This window comes from Typopeltis vanoorti, chromosome 1 (genome assembly GCF_054136105.1).
Source record: "Typopeltis vanoorti isolate ZY-2024b chromosome 1, IOZ_Tvanoo_1.0, whole genome shotgun sequence".
NCBI lineage: Eukaryota > Metazoa > Arthropoda > Arachnida > Uropygi > Thelyphonidae > Typopeltis > Typopeltis vanoorti.
In genome coordinates this window covers 179,429,530-179,452,047 of record NC_143549.1, presented here as the reverse complement: position 1 = coordinate 179,452,047, position 22,518 = coordinate 179,429,530, and the positions used below count along the sequence as shown (strand labels likewise).

The following is a 22,518-nucleotide window of genomic DNA, read 5'->3' as shown; positions in this document are numbered from 1 at the left end:
TCGCTATAGTCCCTAAAAAGATAAGATTCCATATATCTAGATTTCCTGGTTAACATCAAACGGAACCTTAGTCATCTTTCCAGTGAAAAGGCTAATTCTCTGTGCCTAGAAGTTCCTTCTACGCTACTTAAAGCCAAGCTTCCTCCTTCCAACATCTCTCTTTCTGAAAAGAAATCACTACATTCCTTAAGAAGTAACAGTCACCTTGTCATCACTAAAGCAGACAATGGGAAAGCGACAGTAATTATGGATTCTTCAACCTATAGAAGAAAAATTTCTCTTTTACTTCGAGATCGCTCAACATACCAAGAACTTAATCACGATCCCACTAACAGACAACTGAAGAAATTAGTCTCTTCTAGATGAGGTGATAAGTTTGGATGCAGACACGATTGAAAGGCTAAAAACTCATTTAGCAAGCCTCCTAGATTTTATGGTCTACCTAAAATACACAAGACAGATATTCCTCTTCGTCCTATAGGACTGTATTGATTCACCTACTTATCGCATAGCTAAATATTTAGCGAAATTATTGAAATCACATGTAGGCAAATCATGCTTCTTTTTGAAAAACTCTTATTTCCTAAATAAATTAAAAAATATCTCATTACAACCTACTGATCTTATGGTGATCTTCGATGTAGAATCTCTATATACTAATGTACCTCTCAGAGAGACTTTAAAATTACTTGCTGACATCTTCCCACAAGACATTATAAAATTATTTGATTTCGTGATGCATATTGGATATTTCTTATGTCAAAACAAATTCTAGTCCACTTTCACCTGCTCTAGCCAACTTTTATTTGGAACATCTAGAAGATGTCCTGTTCTCATCTATATTCCCTCAACCATCCTTTTGGGCGAGATATATAGACAACATCTTTTCAGTGTGGCCTCATAACAGAGATTCCTTACCTTTCTTTTTAGCCAGAATCAATTCCTTACATCCTCATATTAAGTTTACCATGGAGATTAAAAAAGACGACAAGTTAGTCTTTTTAGATGTCCTCCTCATCCGTTCACCTTCAGGTATTCTAACAACAACAGTTTACAGAAAACCCACTTTCACTGGACGTTATATTCTCAAACAATCTGCTCATCATCCATATCAAAAACAGGAATCATAAAATGTTTAATTCAACGAGCCAGAACTAATTGTTCAACTCCTCATGAATTACAGAAAGAACTTTCAACTATCAAACACCACATGAAATTAAATGGCTTCTCTGAAAAGAGTACACAACATCTGTTCTATTCTTACAAGCCAATCCAAAACAACAAAGATTCAATACATCAAGTTCCAATTCCTTATATTTCCGGGATTTTAGAACCAATTTCAAGAATTCTGAAGAAATATGATTTAACAGCCACTTATATACCTATTAACAAAATATCCACCTATTTCCCCTCTTCTAAAGATAAACACTCAACTATGTGTCTCTTCTCTGCCTGGTGTGTATCAAGTTCCTTGTAACTGCAATCTGTCCTACTTTAACAAACAGGACGCTTTGTAAAAAAAAGAATTCAAGATCATCAATCATACATTCAGCACAACAAATCCGATAAGTCTGGATTGGCTCAGCATGGAATAGAGACAAGCCACAACATCATCTGGTCCAAGACTCTCCTCCTACACAGATGTCGCTATAAATTTGAACGTTTATTTAAAGAAAGTGCCAAGGCCTTACTTCAATGCCCTAACTTGAATCGAAATGACTGTATATCTTTATCAAAAATATGGGAAAGTTTAATTAGGATAACACATTAATATATATATATAATTTTTTTTTTAAATTAAGACTTTTAATTCTTACATTAGTCTAATGTTATTTATAAATTAAGATTATTATATGAATTTGTGAATTAATATCTTTAATTTAATCATTACTGATAAAAAAAAAAAAATGTTTTCCTCTCTTTAATTCTTAGTGATATAACATCACGCGGCTCGTTCTACTTTTGAATGATCAATTGTTGGTATTCCATCTTGTTAAAACTGTTCCTATGTAGCCACTGAAGATAGTCTGTTATTTTCAGACTGAAATATTTGGCAAATTAAAATATAATATTCTTGTGTAAACATGTCTATATGTTCTCACAATATTCCTTCCATATCATTTTCTTATGGATCCCTTGCTTACTTCCACCCCATTTGCTCTTTGAACTCTAGGGATACATTCAGATACTGCTTCATTTAAGCACTTTTTCAAAGATTTCCATGCATTGCTGATATCTTTCCCATTCAGTAACTAATACCATTGAACCAATTTCCAGGTTTGTAGTTCAGCATGTAACTTATCCTAATTGGAACATCTGTATAACTAGCTACTTACAAGGAAAGTACAGTATGAGTTAATCATCACTGGTGCTAAAATAATCGTATTCTTAACTCAGATCACTTCTGATGCTATGATAAAATCTAGCACTCTTTAACCTTGAGTTCCTTTTTTTGCATGCTGCTTAAGAAAGTTGTGTTGCAACAACTCATTTCTCATCAGATTTCTCTTGTATCCAATCAATGTTTGGATAATTTAAGTCACCCATAATCACTAATGATCATGTGATACAAAGTATGTAATCTTTTCAGACCTAAGTGCATTATTTTACATTTTGTTACATTAAAATTACAACTGTTTCCTTTGTCTGCACTGTTGATTTATTTAAATCATTCTGCAGGATATCACATCACCTTTATCAACTATTGTCCTTTCCAATTTTGCATCATCATCAGCAAACAACTGAATATCCCCTCCCCCCTTAAATTATTCCCTATATCATTAATATATAAATTGACCGCGCGGTTAGCCTAGTGGCTTTGCGCTTCGCAACCATATGACTGGGGAAGGAGTGTCCCAAGTTCGATTCCCGTTGTAGACGTGAGGAATTTGAGGATCTTCCTCAGGCATAGCCAAGTTAGCCGGTCTTGGGCGCGGTCAGTAGGGTTTTTTCCGCCAGTTTATCTGGCGTTTTTCATCCCGCAAACAGGCAAACCGCCCCCGTGAACATACACCTCTACAGTCAAAAATATATCCCCCCCCTCCCAGCGGCAGACCAGGCGACGGGTCGGTTGGGAGTAGTACTAACAAGAAGTCGCATCTAAGTAACACGCGGACCCTGCATAGGAAGCGGGAATAACGCGAAGAAGAAGAAGAAGAATTAATATATAAATTAAAGAGATGTTGTCCTAGCACAGAGCCCTATGACACTCCATTAGTTACCCTTGTTACCTTGATTCCACTCTTCCATATTCTGTTTTCTGCTGTCTTTCTTTGGGTTTGCTTGCTTCCTGTGGAGTAGAGAGGCTTTGTTTGGTGGTGGTTTTTTTTTTTCTTCTTGTCACTGGGTAGAGCCACCATTGAGTTTCCTGTCCTGGAGGTGATTCAGGTCAGGAGTGATCCTTTAGTGCAGTGATTTTCAACCTTTTTCATAACATGGCACACCTAGACTAATTATTAAAATTCTGCGGCACACTAAAAATATATTCTTTTAATTTTTTTGATCATCTGACAAAAAAATAGGCATAATTTTGATTGATTTACACACACAAGAAGATGGAAGACCAGACACTAATAAATAAAGGTGCAAATTACGACATTATTTCTTTCAATTAATTTGTTTTCATAAATCTCGCAGCACACCAGTTGAAAATCACTGCTTTAGAGTGATCTTGTAAATCACTCTGAGTTTTTGAAGAGGTATCCCCGCACTTTAACATAGCTCAATAAAGGTCGAAACAAGTCTGGGTAGTGGTCCTTCCCGTAATGCATAGCATTATACACACCCAGAAGGATGTGCACTTTGTATTATTGGATACTAAGGCAATTAATGTGAATGCATTAGCATCTATATACAAGTAGCCTGGTTATGAAGAAAGTTCATGTGCAAACTTTGTTTGCTTACACTTGGATAAAGGATGAAATAATTATAATTTCTTAGTATTTCTGATTTATTTCAGATTTATAATTTATTTTCAAGACTGTTGACAAGAGAGTTGAAAATGTAAATCAGTTGAGGAGTAGGTATTCATACTATTTTTAGTGTGAAATAGTAACAGTATAGCTACTTAAAAAATGCCATATCTACACTAGCAATATAATAAATTTGCTCTTTGTACTGCAAGAAAATACCAAATAATAATAAGAAGAAAAATATGTAGTATTTTCTTTTTCATTGTCATTGTTTCAGAACAAAATGTATTGCCAATGTTCTTTCTTTCTTTTTTTTCGAAAGAAAGTGCACAAGATTATTTGCTTACTATTATTGCCAACTGAATATTGAAAATAATTATAAGAATGACATTAATAATTGCTATTGCTGTAGTTGCATCTTACACAGAGAGCTTAGCAAACACGATTTGTTTCATAACTGTTTGTTTCAATTTGTGATGCACAAATCTTGGAAAGGGGATGGGAGGAAGGGTGAATATAACTGCAAATACTTTACAAGTGCAGAAACTGTAAATATTCTTTGAAATGATTTGTAAATAGAATTATAAATAAGCAAGACATCATTTAGAAGAAACAGTGAATTTTTTAATAAATACCTTTGCAATTATTTTATGAAATAATTCTTCTTTAACACTTTCATTGCCAAGCTGAAAATTGGAATTTCGTGTGGTGGCCAACTTTTTTTTATTTTTTTATTTAGTTAACGACGTCTATGCGATAACGCGTGATCGGCCGTTTGGTGAGATCGCGTGATATCGTGTGTTTGGCAATGAACATGTTAAGAGATATATGTACCATGAAGTTTCTTCATTTTGCATGAAAATAAAAGGAAATAGTAAATATTTATTTAATGATAAAATACGTAACCTACCTAAGATATATAATGAAGGCATTCTTCTTCATCCAATTGTCGAATGTATAGATTCACCGACTTATTCCCCTCCATGTGGGGCACCTGTTCATGGTGGAGGGGACCTCCCAGTGATGGTACTGGCCCTTTTCATTCTTCCTCTTTTTCTTTGCTTTTCTTCCCATATTCTTTGCTCTACTTCTCCTGAGTCTTTTTCACTATCCTTTTTCCAGACCACCATCACTGGGATCCAACGCCGTGTTTGCCGTGCAGTACGACCCATGGACATCCGGAAAGGGGGATCCTGGTAGTCTTGCACTACTTTGGCCCCTGCTTCGGCAAGACGGGTGGTCCTGGATGGCCCAGCCAGGATCAATCGGCTAGTGGGCTTGCCTGCAAGGGTCAACGGTGTTGCACTAAGTCTCTCACCCCATAGTCCGGGGTCGGGATACTAGACCTGCTGCAGTGCCAGTATAGTGTCCAGGGTAGCCCTGGCGTTCCACTCCTGAGTGCATTCTTTGCTTGCCGGGTAGTGGGCGTCCATGTGTGGCTCCGTGGTGGGTGGGGAGCTTTGGCACTGAATTAAAATTCCTTAAAATATGAATTCTTCATCCTCAAATGTTTCAGGGACTCTAACAAAGTCCCAACCACGTACTGATAATATAGACACAGCCTATGGAAACAGAAGTAAGAAACAAAAGATATCGGATACTAACAAAAATGTACCAACCTTTTTAATCATTCATGCAACAGGTGAAAAACCAATTGGGAAAATGTCACCCTTCTTTATCCAAAAAGGTTTAGAAGGACTGGCAGGATCTCCCAAAACTGTCAAGAAATTACATTCTGGTGATATCCTCATGGAAACAATGTGCAAACAACATTCCGAGAAACTACTGAGAGCAACGACAGTGGGTGGAATACAAATTGCAGTAACACCTCACAGAACACTCAACTTCAGTAGAGGAGTGATATCAGAATGGGATCTCCTTGAGGTTCCTAATGAGGAGATATGTTCAGAGCTTAAAGAACAAGGAGTTACGGGTGTGAGATGCATCCTGATATGCAGGGATGGTGGCCTGGTCCCAACCAAGAACATCATCCTTACTTTCGATACACCTAGACCTCCGACATCTGTAAAAGCAGGGTATCTCAGCTGTCCTGTTAGAATATATATCCCTAACCCGCTGAGATGCTTTAAATGTCAAAGATATGGACATGCCCAAACTGCCTGTCATGGTTCTACTACCTGTGCTCGATGTGGTAGTAAAGAACATGAAAATAAATCTTTCTTTGAAAAAAAAAGCTAAATGTGTCAACTGTCAGGGAGATCATCCAGCATACTCTCGTACATGTCAGAAATGGAAAGATGAAAAAGAGATACAAAAAATAAAAACAGAACAAAACATAACATATCGAGATGCAAAAAGAAAGCTAGCCACCATTACACCTGTTCTACAATCCTCTTATGCTGAAAAAGTAACAATTAAAAAAGTGCAAACAGCAACTCAAACATGTATGTCTATTCCACCATATCTGAACTTTACGATCGTAAGTGCTTCTCTGTTGAACACATTAATCACAAGACCTATGGCCTTACTCCAAAGACAACTTCAAAAATGGTCCCATTCATTGAAAACTCATCTGTCAAAAAAATTATGGTGGAGACTTCACTCAAAGATAAACCACCAGACACTCGCACAGAAAAAATGGATACCTCGATACCCACTGAAAGCAAATTAAGCATACCAACTGACCCTAACAAATTTGATGTTTTGAACACTCTACCAGAGGAAGAGATGGACATTGGCCATCCATACTTCCCAAAAACAGCAGATAAATATAAATCTGACAAAGGTAAGCCCTCAACCTCTCGAAAACCAGACAAGTCAATAAAATCAAAACAATAGGAAAATTTTTACAATGGAACTGTCGTGGGATCTGCCAGAATATTGACGACATCAAGATGTTGTTGCAGAAACAAACCTTTCTGTTTCTGTCTACAGGAAACTTACTTAAGACCCAATGAGGACCGTATCTTTAGGAATTTCACTGTTGTACATAAGGATAGAACTGGAGATGGTCCTGCTCATGGAGGAGTAGCTATCCTAGTGGGCAGTCATACTCCTTTCCATCAGGTCCAACTTAATACTCCTCTAGAAGCAGTAGCGGTTCGCTTCTCTGTGGGATTCCTTATTACAGTATGTTCAATTTATTTACCACCAAATGCTGAGCTAAATGAAATTGATCTTGATAACCTTATCTCGCAACTGCCTGAACCCATACTTTTGATGGGTGACTTTAACGGTCACAATACTCTATGGGGTAGTGGCAACACTAATAGACGAGGTCGAAGCATTGAAAAAATTCTTGATAATAATAACCTTTCCCTTCTAAATAATAAACTCAATACTTTCTTCCATATGCGTACCCGCTCATATTCTGCAATTGATCTTACAATCTATTCCCCTTCCATTCTTCCACTGCTCATGTGGGACGTTGAAGAGAACATATATGGAAGTGATCACTTTCCTGTTCTTTGTACAATGTCTTCACAGGAACCATGTTCACCCACACGGATACCTATATGGAAAATGGACCAGGCTGACTGGAACACTTTCTCTCATCTTGCAAAATTTAATGCTGATGCCATCAGTCAAACACCTATCAATGAAGCTGTAAAATATATAACAGAATGCATTGTCCAGGCAGCAACAACCTCCATCCCAAAAACATCATCTCGATTTCCAGTCTATCCAAAGCCTTGGTGGAACCCAGAATGTCAGGCAGCCAAAAAAGATCAACACAGAGCATGGAGCATATTTCGTAGATACCCCACCACATCAAATTTAATAACTTTCAAGCGTGCTCGAGCCAGAGCATGTTTTGTAAGACGTCAGAGTCAAAAACAATCATGGATCCAATTTACTACATCAATTAATCAAATGACCAGTCCAAAAATTGTATGGGATAAAATCCGGAAAACGAAAGGCAGATATAATGCACATTGTTTGTCCACCTTGGACTATAATGGAAATGTTCTTGCTGATCCCAAAGCTATTGCAGATACTTTAGGAGAAACTTTTGCTAAAATCTCAGCAACAGCTTCATATTCTCCAGAATTTTTAATGCTGAAAGAGCAGCAAGAGAAACAAAGGCTTAATTTTTCTACCAACATTCTTCAACCATATAATCAGCCATTTGTCAAGGAGGAACTAAAAAGAGCTCTCCTACAATCTCACCCTAGTGCAGTAGGACCTGATGACATCCATTATGAAATGATAAAACATCTACCATCATCTTCTATGGATCTTCTTCTCTTATTATACAATAGAATACTTGCAGAGGAAGAGTTTCCAAATTCTTGGCATAAGTCAATTGTCATTGCTATCCCAAAACCAGGAAAAGATCCAACACAAGCAAATAATTATCGACCCATTGCTCTGACCAGCTGTCTTTGTAAGATACTAGAGAAAATGGTTAATGCCAGACTTCTCTGGTATTTAGAAAGCAACAGTCTTCTTTCAAATACACAATGTGGTTTCCTAGACATCGATCAACTTTAGATCATTTAGTTCGGTTAGAAACATGTATAAGAGATTCATTTCTGAAGCGAGAACATCTTGTCTCTGTCATGGAATTTTTGACATGGAAAAAGCTTATGACACAACCTGGAGATATGGCATATTAAAAGACCTCCATAACTTAGGTCTCAAAGGACACCTCCCTATATTTATTAAAAACTTTCTGTCCAGGCGAACCTTCCAAGTCAGAGTGGGAAGTATGCTATCTCAACCATATCTTCAAGAACAAGGTGTTCCCCAAGGCTCTGTCTTAAGTGTAACCCTTTTTGCTATTAAAATTAACTCAATCATTGAAAAGCTTCCTCCCACTGTAGACAATGCTCTGTATGTTGATGACTTCACAATATACTGTCACTCACGTAACATGAGAGTAATTGAAAGACAACTTCAACAAGCAATTGATCATGTCTCTCTGTGGGCTCTTAATAATGGGTTTAAGTTTTCAACAGAAAAAAGTGTCTGTGTACACTTCTGTCGAAAATGCACTCATCACCCAGATCCTGAACTGAGAATGGGACCTACTGTTATTCCAGTAACTACAGAAACCAAGTTCTTGGGACTCATTTTTGACAGAAAACTCACATTTCTAGCACACATTCGTCAACTAAGAGAAAAGTGCAAAAGAACTTTGAACCTCCTTCGCACTCTATCCTCTACTGGGTGGGGTGCTGATCGAGCTTCATTGCTCCATCTTTATCGTGCACTTATACGTTCAAAGCTGGATTATGGGTCCCAAGTCTATGGTTCGGCAAGACATAGTAACCTACGATGGTTGGATTCCATCCATCATCAGGGTATACGGATAGCTACTGGTGCCTTTCGCACCTCACCCACTCCAAGTCTCTATGTAGAAGCAAATGAACCGGCTCTATCACTTCGACAAAAACAGTTGTCTCTTAATTACGCCCTAAAAATAAAATCTCTCCCCGATCACCCTACATGGAATAGTATCTTCTCTCTGCGTTAGGAAGCTCAACACATCAAACTGCTATACATCCTTTTGGTATGTGTATTAAAGAAACTATGCAAGCTGTTAGTATAAATGTTGACATTAGCTACACTAAATATAACAACATCCCTCCATGGCAGGTTTGCACACCATCTTGCAACCTCTCACTTTGTCAGCTACAGAAATCTTATACCCCATCATCCATCTACCTGCAATTGTTTAATGCATACAGAGCTGCACACGCTGATTTCTTACCCATCTATACTGATGGTTCAAGAACTAACATCTCTGTTGGCTGTGCTGCTGTGTTTCCTGACATTATTATTTCAAATCAGATCCCACCTGACTGCAGTAATTATACAGCAGAGTTGCATGCCATTCAGCTTGCACTTGTGCATATAAAAGAAAACTGCTACCAAAGGTGTATAATTTATACAGACTCATTGAGCTCTTTACAAGCTATCTCTTCTCCTATGTATAATCCTCATCCAGTACACCTGCTACACCTGCTTCACAAAATGAAAATCCTTAATTTCGATGTCCAGCTCTGCTGGATTCCCAGCCACATTGGAATCAAAGAAAATGAGGCTGCAGATGCAGCTGCTAAATCAGTCCATACCTTCTCCACGTACTATTTGACAGTTCCATATACAGACTACAGACAACTTATAAGATCAAGGCTAATTGCTCAGTGGGAGTTAACATGGCAAGAAACATCAACAAACAAATTATATAACATTAAACCTGAAATTAAACATTGGCTTTCTAGTCAACGTACAAAGAGAAGGGAGGTTGTCCTTTCTAGGCTCCGCATAGGTCACAGTCACCTTAAGCATTCTCATTTACTGAGAGCTGATGACCCTCCCATATGTGAAAAATGCAACACACATCTTACTATTCATCATATTCTGGTAGATTGTCAAAAATTTACACGAGAGAGGAATGAAATTTTCACCTATCTAACCAAGCCATATACACTCAGGGAAATGCTAGCAAACTCAGGCAAATTGTATGATGTTTTTAATTTTTTAGAAAGAATTAATTTGTACAAACACATTTGACCATAAATTTGTTTATATGTAAATACTTTTTTTGCTTAACTTTTATCTTTTATCTTTTATTTGTAATATATCTGACCAATTACGTATTATCATAGGCCTTGATCTTGTATATTTGTATCACTCTGCTGTAATTTTGTATATATGTAAATACCATAATGCTAAACTTAAATTTTATGCATCAATGCTGTATATAATAATTCCTTTTATTAGCATAATAATGTTTGTTGTAATCTTCCTAGATGTAGACACTGCTTTCCTTGACTTGTTTTGTATATACATATGTTAACCTATAATTATCTATTTATGTACTGCTGAAACCTCTGCAGTAATTTTGTTTATATGTAGATATTGTATCACTTAACATGCATTTTGTGTATGCATCTTATTTATTGCTTTATTTTTCGAATAATCATGTAATGCTGTAGGACATCTTACGTATTTGTGTACTTTCTAGTAATTCTGTTTATATGTATTCTAAATTCTGTTTCTACTGCATTACTAAATTTAATTTTCATACATCCATATTGTATAATAATCCCTTTTTGCCTATTTTTGTACTGCTATAAAGGCATCTATTATAATTTTACATATATGTAGATACTGTGTTCCTTGGCTTAGTGTTTCATATTTTATGTATTAACTTATATTGTTAACTCTTTTTGCACTACTGTAATAACCTCTGATCTTGTGTGTTGCTGTGCCCTCTGCAGCAGTTCTGTTTACCTAGAGATGCTGCTTTATGAAATTATTTTTCTGTAAATGCTTATAACCTTTAGTATGGTACAGTATGACCTTTGTAGTTTTTGTACCAAATAAACTAGAAACCAACCAACCAACCAACTGACTTATTGCATAGCTAAATTTTTATGTTTACTAAAAGCTTAGATTGGTAATTCTTTCGTGTTGGGTTTAAAAAAAAAAAAAAAAAAAAAAATCATCTGATTTTCTAGATAAAGTGAAAAATGTGATTCTGCAACCCACTAATCTAATGATTAGCTTCAGTATAGAATCTCTCTTTACTAATGGACCTCTAGAAGATACACTACATCTACTCTCACAAGCATTTCCACAAATTTAGTGAAATTATTTGACTTTGTTATTCATTCCGAGTATCTTCTTTGTTAAAATAAGTTTTACAGTCAAGTTGAAGGAACCATCATTCCACTCTTTCCTGCTCTTGCAAACTTCTATTTAGAAAATTAAAAAAGCATCCTGTTCTCATCCACACATCCTCAGCCTTCATTTTGGGTTCATATATAGATGATTTTTTTGTAATCTGGCCCCATAATAAAGAAACATTGCCTACTTTTTTTTTATCTAATATAAACAATCTATATCCACGAATTCAATTTACTATGGAAATAGAAAAGACAACAAATTATCCTTCTTAGATAAACTACTCCTCTCTTTATCATCAGGTGAATTAACTGGTTCCATTTATCAAAAGGTTAGTTTCATTGGATGTTACATTCAACATCAGTCTGCTCACCATCCCTCACAGAAGACTGGAATTATCAAAACTTTAGTACAATGTGCTCACACTATATCTACACCTCAAGAATTATAGCAAGAACTCTTAAACATCAAACAGTATATATGAAACTCAACGGCTTCTTAGAAAAAGACCACACAACGTCTTTTTGATTCCTATAATTCTAGCTCAATATTTCTAACTCTATATTTTCAAATATATATTTTAATATAATATAATTCTAATATAAAATATATATTTTATATATTCTAACTCTATATTTAAACCAAACCTAGTTCAAAAACAAACCAGACTAAAAGTATACAATACATTAACCCTACCAGTCTTAATGTATGGAAGCGAAATCTGGACAATAAAACAAAAAGACAAACAAAGATTAATAACAGCAGAAATGAAGTTCATGAGAAAAACTGCAAAGTATACCCTATTTGATCACAAAAGAAACGAAGAAATTATGTAAGAATTAAACTAAGAACCAGTAATAGAAAAAATTAAAAAATATAAACATAAACGAATGGAGCACGTTCAAAGAATGAAAACAGAAAGATTACCAAAACAAGCCTTAAAGTACAAGCCATTAGGAAAAAGAAAACCAGGACGTCCTCTTAAGCGATTCAATGATAACTTCTAAGGCCGGAACAGACCATGCTAGGCCTAAATCCTTAATATGCATGATGATGATAAATTCTAACTCAAATAAGGGAAAAATATGTCCCTATCCCTTGCATTTCTGGCATATCTGAACCAATTTCCAGAATTCTTAAGAAAATACAATTCAGTGGCTACTTTTCTTAATATCATCAAATTACCATCATAGTTTCCATCTTCCAAAGATAAACATTATCCTCTGGCTCCTCTAACATCTACCAAGTGCCTTGTGACTGTCATTGTGACTTAGACAGTCACAATGACTGTGACTGTCTTTGGACAAACTGGACACAGTAGAAAAGAGAATACGAGAACACCAGTCTTACATCAGCAACAGGCGATCTGAGAAATCTGGCTTGGCACAGCACGAAATACATAAACCATAATATCCTATGATCTGAAACATGCTTACTTCGTCTGTGTCATTATAAATTTGAATGTTTATTTCAAGATAGCACCGAAGCCTTACATCACCATCCAAACTTAAATCAGAATGACTGCCTCTCACTAAGATATAGGAGAGGCTTATTCTAATCACACATAATTAAAGTTTGTAATTAATTTTTAATACAGTGAGTAACTAATAATTTATTTATTTATTTATTTCTTATGGCTACATGAAACTGGTAAGTGAAAAATAAAATCACAATTTCCAGAAACAAATGATGAAAATCTTAACATATAAAAGTTCATTACATAAAAGGCACAACCTTCTTACTAAGTCTTTCTTCTTTTCTTTTTTTTTTTTTTTTAATATAAAGCAAAAGTAACTTGTCATAAATGCTGCACCAAGTATGACAAGACTTCATGTTCTCACAACACTTCACAACATAAAAGTGGTTGTATCCGAGGTTTAAGTAGGGAGCAGTTGTCTTGTGTGAGAAAACTTGATCCATTAGAGGAGGCCCATTTCACACTGTATCGTCATCTTCTAACATGAGGAGTTCTGCTGATACTATGACGAGGACTCTGAAAGTGACTGCTAGAATAACGTCTTCGTGGTGAGACGGGACCGTGATCTTCTGTTTCCTCCATAACCACCGCCACCACCATACCAACTACAGGTCAAGGTCCAGGCTGGAAAGCCAATTCAAGGCCTCATCCGTTACCTTGTGGATGTCCTGTAGGCCACCACCGTGAAATTGGCTTAGGCAGTCGTACACAGTATGAGTAATCATCTGAGCCACGGAAGAGCAATCACAATACGGGTGATCTGACAGCCCCCATTAATGTAGAAGATAGCCACATCTGTCCTGACTAGTTCTGATCCTGTTTATGGATGACCAAATCTTCCTAGGAAAACCAAAACCAGGCTGCGGAGCACAGGGATCTTCTACCAGGAAGCCGTTTGTTGGAAGATTGTTGGACCAGTATTCTCTCCATATGTCAGATATTAATGGCAGCACAGCTGAAGAGAGTTCGTCCATGGACCAGAGAGGCTTTCTAGATTTGTGGCGAAGACTAGGTGGATTTATGAGAGTCTGGTGTAGGGGTAGGAGTGGGTTGTTCATCGCTTTATTAAATTTCTTAATTGAGGCTTGTCTTCCACCGTATGTGTGGAAGAGATGTTGTGGTGCAATGTTAGATAGAACAGGCAGCCAGGAGAGAGGGGTGCCTCTCACTGTCCCATTAATTGTGTGCATGGTAAAGTTCAGCTGGGTGTCGATAATTTTAGTGTGTGTACTTCTTTCCCAGACAGGGGCACAATATTCTGCTGCAGAGAATGCGAGGGCTAGTGCAGACAACCTTAGGACTTCTGCACCACAACCCCAGGTTGTTCCAGCAAGCCTTGAAATGATGTTATTTCTGGTTTTATTTTTATTGGAGAGGTTGATGATGTGCCTTTTATAGGTTAGGCTTCTGTCCAGGCTCACCCCAAGGTATTTTGGGTGAGGCTCGTGTTCTACCATTTTTCCACAGAAAGAATGGTTGAATTGTCGATTCGCCTCTTTATTGTACAGGTGAAATACTGAGGGCACTGTTTTCGTTGGATTTGGCTTCAAGTACCACTGCTTGAAGTACTCTTCCAGAGTGTTCAGGTCTGTATTCAAGGTTGATTCTAAGTTGGTAAAGGAGGTGGATTGATGTAAGATCGCTAGGTCATCAGCGTACATTAACTTGCTTGATCTGGTATGAGGTAGATCATACACATAGATGTTAAAAAGTATAGGAGATAACACAGAGCCCTGAGGAAGACCGTTGTGAAGGAATCTGGGCTGCTCTTTTTTCTGCCAATATGGACCCGGATCTTTCTGTTGGAGAGAATAGATTCAAAAAGTTGTCAAGTTTTTTTACATTTTATAATATTTCCTAGTTTTAGGAGGAGGCCCCTGATCCAGACAGTGTCATAAGCAGATGTTAGGTCAATGAAAGTGGCTCCAGATTTAAGTTTCTTCTGGAGCCTGCTTCAATTTGAGTTGCCAGGACCTGGTCACGGCAACTTCTTCCTGGCCTGAAGTCAGCTTGTTCAGTCGGGAGTGCTCTTCCAAAGAGCTTAAAGGTGGTGCAAAGCAAAGAGATAGGTCATAGGTTTTTCACTTCATTTGGATCTTTCCCTGGTTTGGGAAAGATCCAAATGAAGCAATTATTTTGGCTTCCCGCCACAGCTTTGGTAATTTACCAGTCATGATGATTTCTGAGAAAAGGGCAGCCAGGCATGTTTGGCTATGTTGACCAAGATGTTTTAGGAACTCAGGGAGTATACCATCCACTCCTACAGCTTTGCCATTCTTGGTAAGTTTTAAGGCTATTTGTACCTCTTCCCGAGATATTGAGTGTATGAGTTCAGGAAGCTCAGGTTCCGTCTTCAGGTTTGGTCTGATGGAAGCTTGTTCAGCAATTTTCCTGGTAGAGCTGGGATAAATCTTGGAGGTTTTCAATAAATAGTTAACCATTTGATCAGGTGTTATCTCTGTTGTTTTGTGTGTTGTTGGCTCTGATCCACCTAGTTTTCTCAGAAGTGACCAGCTTCTCCGACTAGATATGACAAAATCGAAATTGGGGGCACAGGAAGGCTGTCTCAATCCTCCCCCCCCCCCCAGTAACTAATTATATAATGTTTCCTCAATGTGTAATATCATGCAGCTCTCAATGTTTTGAGCACAGCTCAAACATACCTGGCAGTATATTTGAGCTGTGCTAAGAAAAGTGTTTTTAAATAGTCTATAGTGTACCTTTATTACATGTACTAGTGTACCTTAACTCACCTTTACTGCGAGTTGCCCCTATCATGAAAAGGTTTGCTTAAGCTTGGATCCACCGAAGCTTTATAGTTTCTATCTATATTCGGCATGAAACTCTTGCAGTTTCTCTGAAACTCTTGTAGTTTCTCTATTCAGCTTTGAAATAATGTTGGATTCAATATCCACTTAATTTGAATAATTTTGCATTGCCGAAATGAAGCCTTTTGGCTTTCTAGTTCAGTAATTCTTGGTGCTTTTTGAGTTGTGACACCTCGTGGCAATTCGTATGGTAAAGTATAACCTCTGCATCACTACAACCTGAGTATTTACAATTTTGGGTCTGTCTTCTCACTGATGAGACCTCAACAAAGGTTGAAACCTTGTGTAGAGGCTTAAGTGCTGTGAGGACATTATGTTGGAGGTTTAATGGATTTTTTACAACACTCAAAAAGAATTAAAATAGAATTTAATACTTCCTATATTTCGTCCTAGTCACTAGGACATCTAACGGGATTACAAAGACAATTAATGTAACATGCACACAAAAACTTACAATACTAAGCCCAACCACGTGGGTGACAATAAAGTCCTATCTAGGTGGAGCGCCCTCTAAGGGCAGTTTTAGGTGGCCTGGAATGTAAGGTGGGACCTCTGGTGATGACTGTTTCCCAAATCTTCGGAAGCTTAATGCAACCGTATTTGTTAAGATTTGGTTGGTTTTTGAGAGCTGCTGCTGCTTCTAAGAAAAGTCTCTCTTTCTTGAATTTTCTGTGGTGGAGCATGGTGGTTTTCTTCCATGATACTCTGTGGGTGGTGTCCAAAATATGGTCAGCCAAGCCTGAATGGCCATAGTTGTGTTTAACGATGTACGACTTGTGTTCCTCCAGGCGGATGGATGCTGATCTGCCTGTCTGTCCAAAGTACGCAAGCTTACAAGAACAGGGTACTTTGTAAACTCCAGGCAGAGAGAGAGGAGGGAGCTGATCTTTCGTAGAACGGATAAGGGTAGCCAGTTTGCGGTAGGGCTTATATGCTGTGTGTAGGTTATACTTTTTTAGTATCTTGGCTATTTTTTCCGAAGTGCCACGGATGTAGGGTATGGTGATGGCATTTTTAAATTCTTGTTGACGAGAGGGACGGGGAATGGGGGAGGAATTGATTATGTTTTTGATGCTGTGTTCCTCTCACCCCCCCTTGCCAATTTCTATATGGAAGATTTCGAAAAACGAGCCATAGACTCAGCCCCACTCAAACCTTCTTTCTGGCTAAGATATGTAGATGATGTGTTCTCTATTTGGCCTCATGGGCCAGACACGTTAGATTCCTTCCTTGGTCATCTCAATAGCCTACATCCAAGAATCCAGTTTACTATGGAAAAGGAAAAGAACAATTGTTTACCCTTCCTAGACACCTTAGTCACGCGCCTGCCTAATGATACACTTGCCTTCACTGTATACAGAAAACCCACACACACAGGCAGATACATTCACAAACTCTCCCACCACCACCCCTCACAACAATATGGCATCATTAAAACCCTTACCAAGAGAGCCCACAATCTTTGTTCCAGTGGAACCGCCCTCACTACTGAGCTTAACCACATACACAGAACTTTCCTCTCCAATGGCTACAGCGAACACAGCATCAAAAAAAAAATCGATTCCTCCCCCATTCCTCGTCCCTCTCGTCAACAAGAATTTAAAAATGCCATCACCATACCCTACATCCGTGGCACTTCGGAAAAAATAGCCAAGATACTAAAAAAGTATAACCTACACACAGCATATAAGCCCTACCGCAAACTGGCTACCCTTATCCGTTCTACGAAAGATCAACTCTCTCCTCTCTCTCTGCCTGGAGTTTACAAAGTACCCTGTTCCTGTAAGCTTGCGTACTTTGGACAGACAGGCAGATCAGCATCCATCCGCCTGGAGGAACACAAGTCGTACATAGTTAAACACAACTATGGCCATTCAGGCTTGGCTGACCATGTTTTGGACACCACCCACAGAGTATCATGGAAGAAAACCACCATGCTCCACCACAGCAAATTCAAGAAAGAGAGACTTTTCTTAGAAGCAGCAGCAGCTCTCAAAAACCAACCAAATCTTAACAAATACGGTTGCATTAAGCTTCCGAAGATTTGGGAAACAGTCATCACCAGAGGTCCCACCTTACATTCCAGGCCACCTACAACTGCCCTTAGAGGGCGCTCCACCTAGATAGGACTTTATTGTCACCCACGTGGTTGGGCTTAGTATTGTAAGTTTTTGTGTGCATGTTACATTAATTGTCTTTGTAATCCCCGTAGATGTCCTAGTGACTAGGACGAAATATAGGAAGTATTAAATTCTATTTTAATTCTTTTTGAGTGTTGTAAAAAATCCATTAAACCTCCAACATAAAGGTTGAAACCGGTCTAGGTAGTACCCCCCTCCATAATGTATAACATCATACATCTCCTAAGAGATGTGTTTTACATTATGGGAAATACTAAGGATAGTGATCTGAGCTTAACCCACCTTTACTACGAGTTGCCCCTGTCGTGAAAAGGATTTGCCAAAAAGATTTGCTTACGCTTGGATTTGCCAGAATTTTTATAGTTTCTATCTATATTCGGCATGAAACGCTTGTAGTTTCTCTATTCGGCTTTGAAATAATGTTGAATTCAATATCCACTTAATTTGAATAATCTATAGTGTAGCTTTTTATTATAAATTATGCTACATTTTTTCATTCTGGATAAAGTATCTCTCAGTACTGTTTGTTTGTGATTTTTGCTACTTGTTCTTACTGCTTATGCTTTTGAAAATGGCATCTGTTAAAAGGCACATATCGGTGGCATGGAAAGCATTGGCATGAAAGTTAAGTTCTACCCTAGAGAAATGTGAAAAATTTGTAGACTGTTAAAGTGAATGAAAAGAATGAAAATATTAATGTATGTGAAAAGTGTATTGTAGGTTAGAGCAATGGGAGCTAGAGTTGGGATCGTAGTAGAAGAGGAGGCAAGAGTTAGTAAAAATGAAAAGAGAAATGAAGCATCTGGAAGATGAGATTAAACACCTAAAGGAGAGATTGGCTGATGCAAATGAGTAGGAGGAAGTCGGTGTTATGAAGAAAGAGTTCAAAGGATAATTGTGTATCATTGTATGGATCAGCAGAGGTGTCATGACTAAATAAAGTACACAAAACATACTTTCCTAGTGGAAAGGCTATTGTTTGCTCAGAAGGCACAGAATCAAGATGTTAATGTAGCTAACAATCTAAGGGTACTTATGAAGCAGGACAGCACAGCTAAGTGGGTTGTATGCAAGGAGTAAGATAGATATATGGATGAAGATGTGATTGTAGCAGTGCAAGGTGATGGATGCATAAAGGTAGGATGAAATGGGTATGAATGGCGATCAGAGTCAGGAACAGGCAAACAGGAGTGGTCATTCTGAAGAGAGACAGATAGATGCGATATAGCATTTAGAATAGAGAATGTTAGTGCTGGTAGAATGGTCTCAAAGACACAGAGATTGTTATATTTGTATACAAATGTAAGGAATATGCAAAATAAGAGAGCTGTGTTTGTTGATAGAGTCAGTGCCCAAAAATAATTATAAGTGAAACTTGGTTGTCTGAGGATGATGTGCTGTCAGGAATGGGCATGAAGGGATATACAATTTTCTGGAAGAATAGGAAGGTGGGGGAGGCACTGTTAATGATTGCAGAGGAATTGTGTTCACAGAGTATGGATGTACATTTGGAGATTTTGAATCTGTGTAGTGTGATGTTGAAATTAATTGGCTAGTATATCTGATTAGGATGCTATTATAGACCAGGGAATGCAGAGAATATTGATTGTCAAATGTTTAAGTCAAGTTGGTTGGGCATGTAAAAAGATGAATCCTGATTGGATACTTTAATTACAGGAATATAGAATGAAGGGAGGAGATAGTATTTGGGAACAAGAAGCATGAGTTTGTTGAATTTCTGAGGGATAAATATTTTAAGAAGCACGTAACTGAAGCAATTAGTCTTTAGTGTTTTGGATTTGGTGATAACTTCACAAAACGTAGTTCTTAATGAGCTATTGATACTGTCACCAATTGGTGAGAATGATAATGAGGTTCTTGTTTGGGAAGTGGTGAAATAAGAAAAGGTTACTGCTAAAAATGGATATATGTGGAAATATAAGGTTGGTGAATATGGGAAGCTGTGCAGAAAAGATGTTGACAATGCATGGAAATTCCTAAAGCAGTACTGACATAAGCAATGCATAACTGCCTACCAAGGGTTAAGCAAGTAAATAGAATAGGAGTGAAATGGGTGAATAATGAAATCAAGCAAGCTGTGTTAGAAGAGAAAATGCTATGGAGTAGGTACATGACAGTTGGTGGCAATGAGATCCATGAAGAGTGTGGAGTGCAAGCCATGAAGGTGATGAACATGATAAAGAAAGAAAAGGTGCAGTATGAGAGGAGATTGGTTGGACAGGCCAAGCTTAATTAGGGAATTCTTCTGCTGTATGGCAAGCAAGAGAACGAATAATTATTGCAGGTTGACACTATTGGGTAGTTGTGGCAGCAGCGTGACTACTGTAAAGGATATAGTGGAATTATTGAATGAGCACTTTATAATTCAGAGGAGTTTTTAAAAAGTGGAGAAGGTGAAAGGGGGAAGAACCAGAGACAATCCCTGAAAGTTGTGTAAGAGTGCAGCAAAGATAGCAGTATGGAGTAGATTTTTTTACATAGAGAATTGTCAGTGAATGGAAAGCATTACTGGCATATGTTGTTGATGCAGGGAGTGTTAAGGATTTTAAGGTTCAAGTATGATAAATATGTTGCCAGTTAAATGAACCTCCCATAATGAGTGCTAACTCCATGGTGGGTGTAATAATAAAAATTATTTACTTATTTCCTCATGTTTTAGGGTAAATATGAAATAATTGTTGCATAAAAGTAATTATTTTCAATTTAGATTTTTGTGGGGGGGAAAAAAAAAAAGAAAGATTCTTGCATTTCTTTTTCTCAGTTGATGCAAGATTTATGTGCAGTAATTGATAGCAGCCATTTTCCATACACATCAGTGGCATTTATTTATTTATTTTTATATATTTTTACAGCCACACTGCAGTTATTTTAAGTAGCTATGTGATTCATGCATCTGAGCAGTGCTACTCTGGGATGAGCTTCAAAAGCGAGTTAATCCTTTTAAGGGTTCTCTGGAGTGTGAAGGATTATCCCACCTCTTAATTGAGATAATTGATAGTGGCCTCCTCTTATCCATGTTTCTCCAACTCTATCATGTGCTTCACGTACTCATTTCGGTGGACATATATTATATTAAAGCTGGTAGTGTAATAATGCCATCCAGAACAGTGAAATCTGCTTAACAGATGATTTCTTTTTTGTTGAAGGTTTTTTTTCACTTGGTTATGCTATAAATTAAAATTGCCAAGAATTATATTCTTGGTTTCATCCTTTATACAAGTGTAAACAAAGAAACTTTGCAAGTGAAGTCACTTCACAACTGGGCTACTTGTATATTAGAAGAGGCTGATGACTTCCCATCAGTTACCTTAGTATCCCATAATGCTATGCATTATAGGAAGCCATCAGCCTCTGTATACAAGTAGCTGAGTCGTGAAATGACTTCACCCCCAAACTTTGTTTGCTTACGCCTGGATAAAGGATGAAACAAAGAATATAATTTCTTGGCATCTTTGATTTTTAGATGATTTCTTTCTCATAAATGCTTGCCCTGTTTCATTGTCTTTTCTGTATTTTAATGGGTGCTGCCTCACTCAGCTGACAACTAACTACCATTCCCCGCCTTCCTCTAAACATGTGTAAGCATCCATACAGAGTCCATCTTCAAACTTATTTAACCATCTTCCTATTACAACCCATCTATCTCTCTTTTTTGGAACAGCCTTTCACAAACTGTTTTCCCCAAGGTGTACAACTTCCTTTTTTTTTTATGCGACTCCCACCCATGAAAAGTTGTTTTTTGTAAACCTCTAGTACATTGGTACTAGATTAAGGTTGACTGAGGATTTATTTTTCCAAGAAAAAATTCCATTCAAAAACCACAGTTATTTCCTCCCTGACCGTTTACTTGAATGATACTGTTGTGTTATAAGATTTCCAACCTCTCTCTCTTTCTCTCTCTCTCTGTGCATGCATGTGTGTGTGTGTGTGAGAGAGAGAGAGAGAGATAAATTAAGAAAACTTTTTTTTTTAGGAGTGCTTTAAAAGAGAAAGAAAGGAGTGTTTTAGAGGAGGGGAAAAAGTGGTGCTTTAGAAGATTGAAAAATGTAAGGGCTGATAACCTTACAGATAATAGACCAATTTGGAAGAAGGTTGTTAATTAAAAACTAGTCATGAAATATTTACTTTGTTAGTCTGTTATATTTGTTACACTCCTTGTTGTAGGTCTATACCAGAAAATAATTGTGATTGATAGTGATAGCTTGCAATATCCAGGCACATAAGCATTCAAATAATATTAATCTTCATTAAATCATAAAATATTTCACATTTATGAGTAACATAATGTTCTTACCAACCAGATAGCATGAATACCTACAATATGGAGAGATATTTTGTAGCTGCCAAAACTTCATTCTTGAAAATTTTAACCATTTGAATGTTGGCATGTAACTTGTAGACACTAAGGGTACATGAGAATTTACCAGTATCTAAAATTTTCACACAAGCCAACAGTTATTAATGATGATAGTGAACTCTGACTATAGCATTACCATCACCATAATGGTGAACTTACTCAGTATAACAGATTACCAGTTAGC

The 22,518-nt window shown here is 37.4% G+C and overlaps 1 protein-coding gene across 1 annotated transcript in view; it reads left to right on the top strand.

The window, feature by feature from the left end:
• Fbl6 (F-box and leucine-rich repeat protein 6) overlaps positions 1-22,518 on the top strand; it is a 273,653-nt gene that overhangs the window by 237,594 nt on the left and 13,541 nt on the right. The window lies entirely within an intron of this gene.